At 38.0% G+C, this 12,017-nt stretch overlaps 1 pseudogene; it reads right to left on the bottom strand.

Moving 5' to 3' along the window:
- Positions 1–5,780: 5,780 nt before the first annotated feature.
- On the bottom strand, positions 5,781–8,265 carry LOC131276538 (U3 small nucleolar ribonucleoprotein protein MPP10 pseudogene; annotated as a pseudogene).
- Between the last annotated feature and the right edge of the window lie 3,752 nt (positions 8,266–12,017).

The following is a 12,017-nucleotide window of genomic DNA, read 5'->3' as shown; positions in this document are numbered from 1 at the left end:
GAAAAGATGTGTGCAGATGTTTACATTTCCAAGTGGAATGTATGTGTGTAGCCAGAATACCCCTGGACTTTACCAGTTAGTAACAACCAAGATGATGACAAGAAAGCACAATGACAATGGTGAGCACTTATTAGGCACTTTCCATGGGCTAATGACTGTGCTAAGCATTTATAGGTATTATTTCAATCTCACAATGGATTCTTATTTCATTGCATGGATTCTAGTCATCCCAGACTTGGCCATCGGGAGTTTTCACCACAGGACCTTCTTCTTGGTGAAACTTCTCTGTCTCATAGTGGGAATTTTAGGAGAACTAAGAGAAAAGAATGTGGTGAGTTTGGGGGCTTCAGAACAGCTGGCTGCCTTAGAAAGCAAATCAAGTGCACCCTAGAAAACTGAGAAATAAACTGCAGAACTGAATGTATTGGTAACCCCTTGATTGGAGCAATAACCATAATTTTATCAGGTTTTTTTCTATTACAGAAAAGTAAGTATCCCTCATACCATATGCATATAGTGTTGTCTTTCCCCAAACAACTTTCATACCCATTATCTATTTTGATCTTCATGAATTCTCCCAGAAAGAAGCAAAAATCCATTTTGTGGATGAGAAAACGAAGGCCTTTATAAGATCATACAGGCTAAAGGGAATATCATTACTGGAATTGAAGTGTCTGATTTCCTGATTCAGGTCTCTATTAGGCCACACTGCTCACTGACTCACTTTCCTTCTCTTGGCTGGTTTCCTCAACTATACTAAAGTATAGCTGGTTTAAGAATTTTGCTATTCTGAGAAGCATATCAAAAAAGGTGAGTAGGGGAGTGGATGTGGCTCAACCAGTCAGGTGCTCGCCTACCACATCAGAGGTCCTGGGTTCAAGTCCCAGTGCCTCCTAAAGAACATGACCAGACACCTGCACCTACTGTAACAAGTTAGATATCTAAATGCCACAGCCCACAGGAAGTGGATGTGGCTCAGGCCATTGGGCACTGCCCTCCTTTGTGGGAGGTCCTGGGTTTGGCTCCCAGCGCCTCCTGGAAAAGACAAGTAGACAGATGAGAGAACCATCTTGGGGGCAGGGGGAGTAATAAAAGATTATATTAAAGTAAATAAATCTTTAAAAGAATAGGTGAGGAGGTGATATGAAATTTGAAAGCAAAGTAGAACTTCTCCTACTGCTTTGATTTTTTAAACTTTATTTTGAATAGAAACATTTATTTTGAATTTCAATTAATACAGAAGCAGGTTATGAAATCTTTATTTTGGTCAAAGGGAATATGGACTGAAAACAATGAGAAATACTGGGCTGAATGGACTGTAAACTCTTATCCAACTCAATTGGTAACTGATTCTAATTCCATTTATTTAGTGGTACCATCTAGAATTTCGTTTGCCTTTTTTTTGGCCCACAGTACAAACATCTCTCCTATTTGCTAAGTTTTGCTTTCTAAAGTTCATTTACATTTGTATGGATGGATGAGTTAACACTAAAAATAAAACAGGAAAGTTAAATATTTCAACATGGTGTTTTGTCCAGAAGTAGAAGAATGATTTGAAGTTTTTTTGAGGTTCTTCCAGTAGCAGATTCTAAGAGAAAATAAGGGCCACCCAAATAAAGTGTTACTGTGACAACCTCAAAATGTCTTTTGTTTGCTTTTTTCTAAAGATCCTATTACTAGAACATATGTTTCCAGACTTCTCTGTTGTCTATTCCTTACATGCACCTGAGTAGCTGAATAGAGCTAAAGAAAACACAGCCAGGCTGTGAGTCTCACTTTAAATTTATGGCCACAAATCTAAAGTGGGTTTTCACGCTGTTTGATGATCGTTCTGTGCATCCCTGGTTATGTTCTCCTTCCCACTTCCCAAAATGACTACAGGCATAGCTTGGAGGGATTGCAGGTCCTGTTTTAGATGACCACAACAAAGTGAATATTGCAATAGAGCAGCCACATGATTTTTTTTGTTTCCCAGTGCATATAAAAGTTATGTTTATGCTATACTATTATCTACTAAGTATGTAATATCATTATATCTGAAAAATGTATATCCCTTAATTGAAAAATATTTTATTGGGAGAAGATATAGCTCAAGTGGTTGAGTACCTGCTTCCCATATATGAAGTCCTGGGTTCAATCTCTAGTACCTCCTAAAAAAACAAATACCTTATTGCTAGAAAATGCTAACCATTGTATGAGCCTTCAGCAAGTCATAATCTTTTTGCTGGTGGAACGTCTTGCCGTGATGTTGATGACTGCTGACTGATTGGGCTGGTGGCTAAAGAGGGTTGGGGTGGCTGTGGCCATTTCTTTTTTTAAATCAATTTAAATGATACATATTAATAAAGGATACAATCGATCCAAAGTGTACAATCAATGGTATTAGGCATAATCACATAGTATTGCATTCATCACTTCAATCATTATTAGAGCATTTTCACTGTTTTAATAATAGTAATAAAACAACAACAACAACAACAATAATAATAATAAACTGACACTTAAACTCTACACCTTAATAATCACTTCTTCATCTCTCTATGCTTCCCCTGCCATACTTAGCTCCTATTCCATTTCTGTCTCTAATTTATTTGCATTTATATTTTGTATCAAGAGTCAAACAATATGCAGTACCTTTGGTGTAGTTACCTTCAATTAGTATATTTTATTTTTTTCTTTTACTCTAAATGGAAGATTATGAGTATATTACTTCATACTACTATCTATATTTTGCTTTGGTGGTATTTTTGCCTGACATTAAGGTCTTGTAACATCAACGTACATTTGTTCAGTTTCAAAGAAATACAGTTGTGTATATGCAATGTTACCCATACTCATATTTCACATGATGTTTTGCTATGCTATATGGTCCCATAACATGACCTTAGACTTTCCCTTTCAACCACAGTCAGACCCATATAGTATTACTGAGAGTTACAAATGCTATGATGTGCTCTCACCATTTCTATTCATTTCTAAAGATTTATGAGCAGTCTTTTTACCAGGTCTGTACAGATTAACCCTCAACTTTCCATTCTCTATCCTCATTATATTTTCTGGTGACCTGTACTCTAGTTAACTCCATGAGTTTACATAATATATTTAGTCCATAATAGTGCAAGATACAGTATTTGCCCTTTTGTGTTTGTCTTTCTTCCCTTAACATATTGTCCTCCAGGTTCATCCATGTTGTCATATGCTTCACAACTTCATTTCTTCTTACAGCTGCATAATATTCCATTGTTCATATACTCTACAATTTGATTATCCATTCTTCAATTCATAGATACCTATGATGTTTCCATCTTTTAGCTATTGTGAATAATACCCCTATGAATATCAGTGTGCATATGCCTGTTCATGTCACTGCTCTCAGTTCTTCGGAGATATTTATAATACTGTTCAATTCTCTGTTTCCTTGTTGATCTTCTGTCTAGTTGTTCTATCTGATGAAGTAAGTGGTGTGTTGAAGTCTCCAACTATTATCGTAGAGATGTCAAGTATTTCTCCCTTCAGTTTTGACAGAGTTTGCCTCATGTATTTTGGGGCATCCTGGTTAAGTGCATAGATATTTATGACTGCTACTTCTTCATGCTGGATTGTCGCTTTTATTAAAATATAATGTCCTATGCATCTCTTTTAACATTTTGCATTTAAATTCAGTTTTGTCTGATATTAGTATAGCTACCCCTGCTCTTTTTTTCTTACTGTTTGTGTGGAATATCTTTTCCCAACATTTTACTTTGAGCTGGTTTGTATCTTTGCGTCTAAAGTGAGTTTTTTGTAGACACATATGAATGGACTCTTTTTTTTTTTTAATTTTAAAAAATTTTATCCACTATGTCAGTCTACATACGTTGACTGCGGATTTTAATCCATTCATATTCAATGATATTACTGTAAATAAATTATATGCTTCACCATTTTATTCTTTTATTTTCATATGTCAGAACTTATTTTTGTCTGTCCTTTTATTCTGTTGATTATCCTTTCTGAAAGTCTTCCCTTCTACACTCTCCTCCAAGCCTCTCTCTCCTGTCTTTTTCTTTCTGGCTGTAAGCCTCCCTTTAATTCTTCCTGCAAAGCTGGATTCTTTTTTATGAACTCTCTTAGATTCTTTTTTAAAAAAGATTTGTTTCTCTGCATCTCCTCCCCCCACCCCCATTGTTTGCACCAGCCGTCTGCTCTTGTTCATATTCTTTTTTAGGAGGTACCAGAAACTGAACCCTACACTTCCCAACACCGAATCACTTTAGCCACCTCCACTCCTTGCTTGTTGTGTCTCTCATTGTGTTTCCTCAGTGTGTCTCTTTTGTGCATCATCTCACTGCATCATCTTGTTGTGTCAGTTTGCTGTGCCAGCATCAGCTTGCTGTCTTGCTTGTCTTCTTTAGGATGCACTGGGAACTGAACCCAGGACCTCCCATGTGGTACGTGGGTGTCCAACTGCTTGACCCACATCTGCTTCCCAATTTCAATATATTTGTGTATATTTTAAACTCGCCTTCATATGTGAAGGGCAATTTTGGTGGGTAAAGAATTCTCAGCTGGACAATTTTCCCTTTCACTATTCTATTGACACCATACTACTGTCTTCTTGCCTCTATGGTTTCTGATGACAAATTCACATCTTATTGGGCATCCCTTAAATGTGATGGTTTGCTTCTCCCTTGCTTATCTTAGAGTTTTCTGTTTATCTTTGGCATTTGACAAAGTGAGTAGTATGTATCTTGGAGTAGGTCTATTCAGATTTATTCGGTTGGGGGTACATTGTACTTATTGTACTTATTGGACATGTAAATTCATTATATTCATGAGAGTTGGGAAATTCTCGGCCATTACTTCCCCAAATACTTTTTCTGTCCCCTTTCACTTTTCTTCTCCGTCTGGAAATCCCATGGCATGTATGTTGTTATACTTCAGGTAATTATTCAACTCCATGAGCCCTGCTCATTTTTTTAAATTCTTTTCTCTCTCCATTCATCTCTCTCTTCAATTTCAGCTGTTCTGCATTCTGCATCACTTGTTCTTTCTGCTATCATTTTGAGTCTGCTGTCGTATGCCTCTATAATGTGTTTTTGATCTCACCTATTGTGTCTTTCATTTCACTTTTCTCTTCAAGTTTTCAAATTCCTGTTTGTGCTCTCCTAGTGTTCTCTTGATGTCCTTTATCTCTTTAACCATGTTTTTTTTCAACTTGTTGATTTGATTTAGGAGATTTGCATGAACGTCTTTGATTATTTGTTTCAAATTCTGTGCCTCATCTGGGGCTTTGATATTTACCATTGCTTGGGCCATATCTTCCATTTTCTTAGTATGGCTTTTTTTTTTAGTATGGCTAGTAATTTTTTTACTGCTGTCCGGACATCTGATATGTTGATGAGTTTATTCTGATGCTCAAGTTTTCGCTCTTTTCTCTCTTATGTAGGGATTTAGTGGTGGGAGGCTGTATGTTACTGCCGTTCTTTGATTCTTGCTTCAACCTGTTCTAGCTCCTTAGCATTATCCCTGTTTAGTTGCTTGAATCTGGGACATGGACCCAGTTATGGGTTGCAGATCTTCTTCCACAGACCTGGGGAAAGAGTTTGTATAGGCCCCAAAAGGCCTTTTTTATTTATTAACTTTTTTTTTCAGTTCTCAAACATTTTAATTTAAGCAGACCTATCAAAGAATATAAGATTACCCATTAATATTTATATTATGTACAAAATATACTACAACTTTAATTTATGAAAGAAAGATCCTCTCTTTTCTTCTTCTTTTCTATATTCTTTGCGTTTTTACTTGATCTTGTGTTTAGAAAAGAATGCTTGAGATGTCTTTAAGGTCTTGTTTTTACCTTCATCCCTTAACAAGGAGGCTTTGCCTGCTTGGTCAGCTGTTTTAATTTCTCTGAAGTGACTGCTTTGCTGTATTTCCCTGCCTCATCTGGATTACTCTTCTGTAGTAGTTTTCTCTGCTTCTCCTTCTTTATTGTCATATGCTTTTGATATTTCTGTTTCCTTTGTTCTCGCTTATTGTCGGTAGCCATATTCTCTGTTTTTGTATCTCAAACTTTTTTTCCCCTTGATTTCCTCTATGGCCAGGAGAGCTGTGTCACTAGTACTCCCTGGAGTCACTTCCTCCCGGTTGTGGCTAGCAGATTTGATACAGCTTTAATCTCTGGTACAGGAGGTTTAGGTATGAAATGGAAGTTTTATAGGGCATACAATTTTAAGAGTGAATCCATCATCTCTTGAATATCTACACTATCTAGTTTTTCTTCCTCCATTTTTGCTGGTTGATTTTGACATATTCCTGTTCATATATTTCAGCAAGGCTCAATTTACTTTTCTCATGATCTAATGTCAGATGCTTTTTATATTCATTTTCATCCTCCTTAGGTTTTTTTTTTTAATGGATGACATCATCTCAAGCCTGATCTCTTATCCTCTACTGAATGATATCTTCCAGTTGAAGGGTACTTTCCTCTGTGATCATGGGTGCCATCCGGACTGCATGATCAAAGTGTAGGGACTCTTCTAATAGGCTATTTTCTGCTCTCTTTTGGGCTGCCCCTTCTTGAAGCTGCCAAGGTTTTTTATTTTGTTTTCCAACCAGTCTTTTTCGAAAGATACAGTTTGGACATTCATTTTTTCTTGCCTTTTTTCAAGAGATGATTTAAATACATCAGAATCACTCTTTACATTTAAGATATTTCCATCTTTAGTTTCTCCATCTTCATCACCTGGCAAAGCAAAAGTAATTCTCTTCTAACCTCCTTTATGTTTCTTACTGCCTTCACTTTCTTCAAAGTCATCATCTTCATCTGATTCAGGGATGTCTTCTTCATCTTCTTCAGAAATTTTTTTTCCTTTCTTCGTTTTAAACCTTCTTATCATAATTACCTGCTATGTCTTCATTGCTTTCAAGCAAATCAAATAAATCTATGTATTTCAAGTGTCTGGAACTTTTAATTAACTCAAGTTTTCAATTTTCCAAACAGTTCTCCCTCATCTTCATCTGAAGCAATATCTTCAAAAAAAATTACATCTTCTTCCTCATTGCCACCTTTTTTCTCCTATTCCTTTTCTACTTTTTCTAAAAAGGTCTCCAATTCAGATAGTTCAAAGAACTTATCCTCTGCTCTGGACTTTTCTCTTGGTTTCCCAGGCACTTTGTTTTGCATCTTGCTCTGCTGTTCTGGTTTGCTGATATCAAAGTCATGGTCAGAATCCTCATCACTGAAAAGTCAACTGTATTAGTCAGCCAAAGGGGTGCTCATGCAAAATACCAGAAATTGGTTGGTTTTTATAAAGTGTACTTACTTCGGGTAGGAGCTTAGAGATACCAGGTCATAAGCATAAGTTACTTCCCTCACAAAAATCTATTTTCACATGTTGCAGCAAGACGCCTGCCAACATCTGTGAAGATTCAGCCTTCCTGGGTTCCTCTGGGTTAAGTGCCTCTGTTTTTTCCACAAGGTAAGCTGTAGACTATCAGGTGAGTGGCTCTGTCTCTCCCTGGGTTTCCAGCATCAGCATCAAACTCGAACATCGAAACTCCAACATTAAAAGCCCTTAACTCTGTCCTTTGCCATGCCTCTTATGTGTTAGTCCCCACCCACCAAAGGGTGGGGCCTCAACACCCTACTGGCACAGGAGGATTACATAACTACTTAATCAAGTAAACCTATGAATCTAATATAATCTAATATGCCCAGAGGAAAAGATCAGTTTACAAACATAATCCAATACATCTTTTTGGAATTCATCAATAATATCAAACTGCTACATGAGCCTTATCCTCAGATCAGATTTGCTTGAGTTTTTAGCTCTCCCATCCCCTTTACGATCATCACATTCAAATTCTAACACTTCTTCTCTATCCTCCAAGTCCTGTACCTCTTAGCCATCAGCTTCCATCTCTGAGCCATCCTCTTCCACTCTTCTTCATTCTTTGGGAGAATAGTGATATCTTCTTCTTCAGCAGTTTCATTAGCTGTACCCTAGAAGTGTTGCAAAACTGGTTTGCTTTGAAATCCAGGTTTTGCCAAATCTTTTCATCATCAAAATCGTCTATTACTAGTTTTTAAAAATGATTCTCATGAATCCCATCATTATTCTCTAGTATTTTGCAAAAGCTATAAGATACTATTGCTAAAGAAGTGAAATTTGATGCCAATTCATCTTGAATCATGAGGAATCACTCAGGCTGGCTAGTGGCTTTCCTGACCTTGTTCAGATGCTACTCCACAGTCCATTGATGCCAGATGGGTGGGGCCATTGCCGCCACTCTGAGCCACATACAATGGAAGAGAAATGTCCAGAAAGTGCATAAAGATGCTCCCTGGGGAAGCCAGAGCCTGGGGACAAAGGATTTGCTTTTATTTACTTTCAATTTCTTCACGTACACTTCCTTGGTCTGCCAGCAGATTGTGCTCTTTATCAGACCTCTCAGTTCAAACCCTGGTCAGAATGTGTTTGCTGCAACCAGACCAGAACACTGTGACAAAGGATTGTGCCTCAGGGCTATTCACAGCTTCACAAATCAAAACTTTCCCAGAGTCTGTTCTCCAACCTTTGCTGACAGCTCTTTCCCTTTTTACAGATAGGAAATAGTTCCACTCCTCTCTGTGTCCTCAATAACAAGTCCCAGTCAGTGAAGAGGGTGTTTGAGAGGGTTGGATCTCTTTCATCTGGTGCTGGCTCACAGGGCAAACAATGGCGCCCCCCCCCCCCCAACATGAAAGGTCTCATGAGACACAGCAGCCCAAATTTATTGGCCAAAAGCAGAATCAGACTTAGGCTGCATCCCTCACTCTCTCCTTTCCTAGGGAGGTGGACCCCTGTGGCCCTTTGTGTCCATAGCCGCTGGCCAAGGGCTGGAGAATTCAAAGGTGTCTGCTTTGAGAGTCAGGGGATGGGTGCCAGCAGCTGCAGCTGCAGATTTTACCAACAGAGGTTTCTCAATGAGATTCTTTTCCTTTGCTTCTCTCACTTCTGGGTGTTGTTCTGCCTTCCTCTGGTGCCCTAGACCCTAGAACACTCTTTTTCCATTCCATTTCTGACTGTCCTCTAGCTATTTTTCTGGGAGAGAAGTGAAGTCTGTGTCTCTCTGATCTGTGGCAATTTCTTAAAATAAGAAAATAATGAAGTTTGCTGCATTGCTAGGCTCTTCCTTTCACAGAAGTTTTCTCTGTAGCATACGATGCTGTTTGATAGCATTTTACCCACAGTAGAATTTCTTCCAAATGGGATCCGATCCTTTCAAACCCTGCTGCTGCTTTATCAACTAAGTTTATGTCATATTCTAAAACCTTTGTTGTCATTTCAATAACATTCACAGCATCATCACCAGGAGTAGTTTCCATCTCAAGAAGCCACTGTCTTTGATCATCCATAAGAAGCAACTCCTCATCCAGTAGTTTTATCATGAGATTGCAATCATATCTTCAGGTTCTACTTCTAATTCTGTTCTCTTGCTATTTCCATCACATCTGTAGTTAATTCTTCCAATGATGTTTTGAACCCCTCAAAGTTTTAAGTTGAAATAAACTTTTCCCAAACTCCTGTTATGTTGATAGTTTGACCTCTTCCAATAAATCAGGCTTTGTTTTTCCATTGGTAGAGCATAGGCAATGTAGATTTAGCATAATTAAGGGCCCTAGGATTTTTGGAATGGTATATGAGCAACCAATGGCTTCAACTTCAAGTCTAGCTGCCTTCGCCCCTAACAAGAGAGTTAGCCTCTCTTTGGAAGGCAGGCATTGACTTTTCTCTCTAGCTGTAAAACTTCTCAATGGCATCTTCTTCCAATAGAAGGCTGTTTTGTCTACACTGAAAATCTGTTGTTTAGTGTAGCAATCGTCTTCAATTATCAAAGCTAGATTTTCAGATAACTTACTGTAGTTTCTACATAAGCACTTACTGCTTCACCTTGGACTTTTATGTTGAAGTTGTGGAGATGGCATCTTTTCTTAAACTTCAGGTACCAACCCCTGCTAGCTTCAAACTTTTCTTCTGCAGCTTCCTCACCTCTCCCACCTTCATAGAATTAAAGACAGTTAGGGCCTTGCTCTGGATTAGTCTTTGGCTTAAGTGAATATTGTGGCTGCTTTGGTCTATTAAATCACTAAAACTTTCTTCATTTCAGCAATAAGGTTGCTTCCCTTTCTTATCACTCATGAGCACAACCTTAATTTCCTTGTTTTTTTTTTCATTGATATCCTCACAGTTCACCTTCAAGAGCTTTGCCTTTGCATTTACAACTTGGCTAACAGATTGGTGCAAAAGGCCTGGCTTTTGGTCTGTCAGGACTTTCAGTGTACCTTTCTCACTAAGCTGAATCATTTCTAGAATTTTGATTTAAAGGGAGAGACATATGACTCTTCCTTTCACATGAACACTTAGGAACCATTATAGGGCTAGTGACTGGTGTAATTTTAATATTCTTGTGCCTCAGGGAATAGGGAGACTCAAGGAGAGGGAGAGAGACAGGGAAACAGCCATCCATGGAGCAGTCGGAACGCCACAACATTTATTTATTTTTCACTGTCTTATATTGGTGCAGTTTTTTAGAACCCCAAAACAATTACAATAGTAACATAAAAGATTGCTGACCACAGATGACCATAAAAGATATAAGAACAATGAATAAATTTGAAATAGTGTGAAAATTAACAAAATGTGACAGAGTCAATGAGTGAGCACATGCTGTTGGAAAAATGGTGCCAATAGACTTGCTCAACCCAGAGTTGCCAATAAATAAAAAATACAATATCTAGGAATAGCAATGAAGTGCAGTAAAATAGTATGTTACACATTTTCCATTCAAGCCTCCTGTGCATGCGCACCCCTTCACCATCATATTCTCGGCCACTGACTTTTCTTCCTATTTCTTGAGAGAATATAAGCAATGAGAAAAGAACTCATGGTTCCCCATCACTAAATGAATCTGCTTTTCTGAACTAATACCCACAATCACTGCCTTTTCTCCTGGCTTCTTTCCAATTGTGATTGAAACATCCTAGCTCCTATCAAAAGCTGAACTTTTCTTTGCCTTTTGGATTCCATCCCCTTTCAGCTTCTTCTATGTCACCTTATCACCTCCAAGACTCACACCTTTGGTATCTAGACTTTTCTACCTGATCTCTCTTGGGGGATCCCATCCTCTTTCCTGGCTTAAAAAAACATGTGTAAACCAATAAGTCCCAAATTTATATTTGCATTTGTGACCTCTCCTTCAAGTTCTGGACTTTATCCAACTGCCTGACATGTCCATTGGATATCTAATAGACATTTCAAACTCAGCATGTTCCCTTACAGCTCTTCCTCTGCCACCAGACTTGCCCATCTCAGTAAATGATTTCCAGCCACCTAATTGATCGAAATTTGGTTCCATTTTTTTTTTTTCCTGCTTAAAATGTTCTTTTCTGGCCATTCAGATCTCAGCTTGAATATTACCTCCTCAGAGAGGCCTTTCCTGAACCCCCAAACCTAAGGTGGCCCTTCTTCCCAGTCACTATCTGTCATAGCACCCAAAATGTTAAATTTTCTTCATAGAACTCACCATTTTTAAAAATTATCTTTTTCATTTATTTGTTTGCTTGGTTTTTGTCTGTCACCCTTCCCTGGAATATAAGTTTCATGAGAGCTAGGATTTTGTCTATCTTATTTATCCCTCTATTTTTAGGCCCACACCTGTCACATGGTAAATGTTCATTAAAAGTATTTAATATATGAATGAATAAATAAATAATATTCAGGATATGTAAATTGTCCAAAGTCACAGAGCCAACAATTTGAACCCAGATGTGGAAACCAAAGCCCAGAGAAGCTTAGTAAATTATCCAAGGTCCCAGAGCTGATAGACAGCACGGAAAAGCTGCTTTTCCTTCCCAGGAGGTATGTCTTGCTCCAAAGCTCATGCTCTTATGCTGATATTAACAGTATTTTATACATGAGAATGGTTCATTAGAGCCATTGTTCAGAGCCTGAAGTGGGGAGTTGGAAGCACATTAAATGTTCTGAAACTAA

This window comes from Dasypus novemcinctus, chromosome 29 (assembly GCF_030445035.2).
Source record: "Dasypus novemcinctus isolate mDasNov1 chromosome 29, mDasNov1.1.hap2, whole genome shotgun sequence".
In the NCBI taxonomy this organism is placed as follows: domain Eukaryota; kingdom Metazoa; phylum Chordata; class Mammalia; order Cingulata; family Dasypodidae; genus Dasypus; species Dasypus novemcinctus.
Note: the sequence above shows the minus strand (reverse complement) of the source record. Positions and strands in the feature narration are given on the sequence as shown.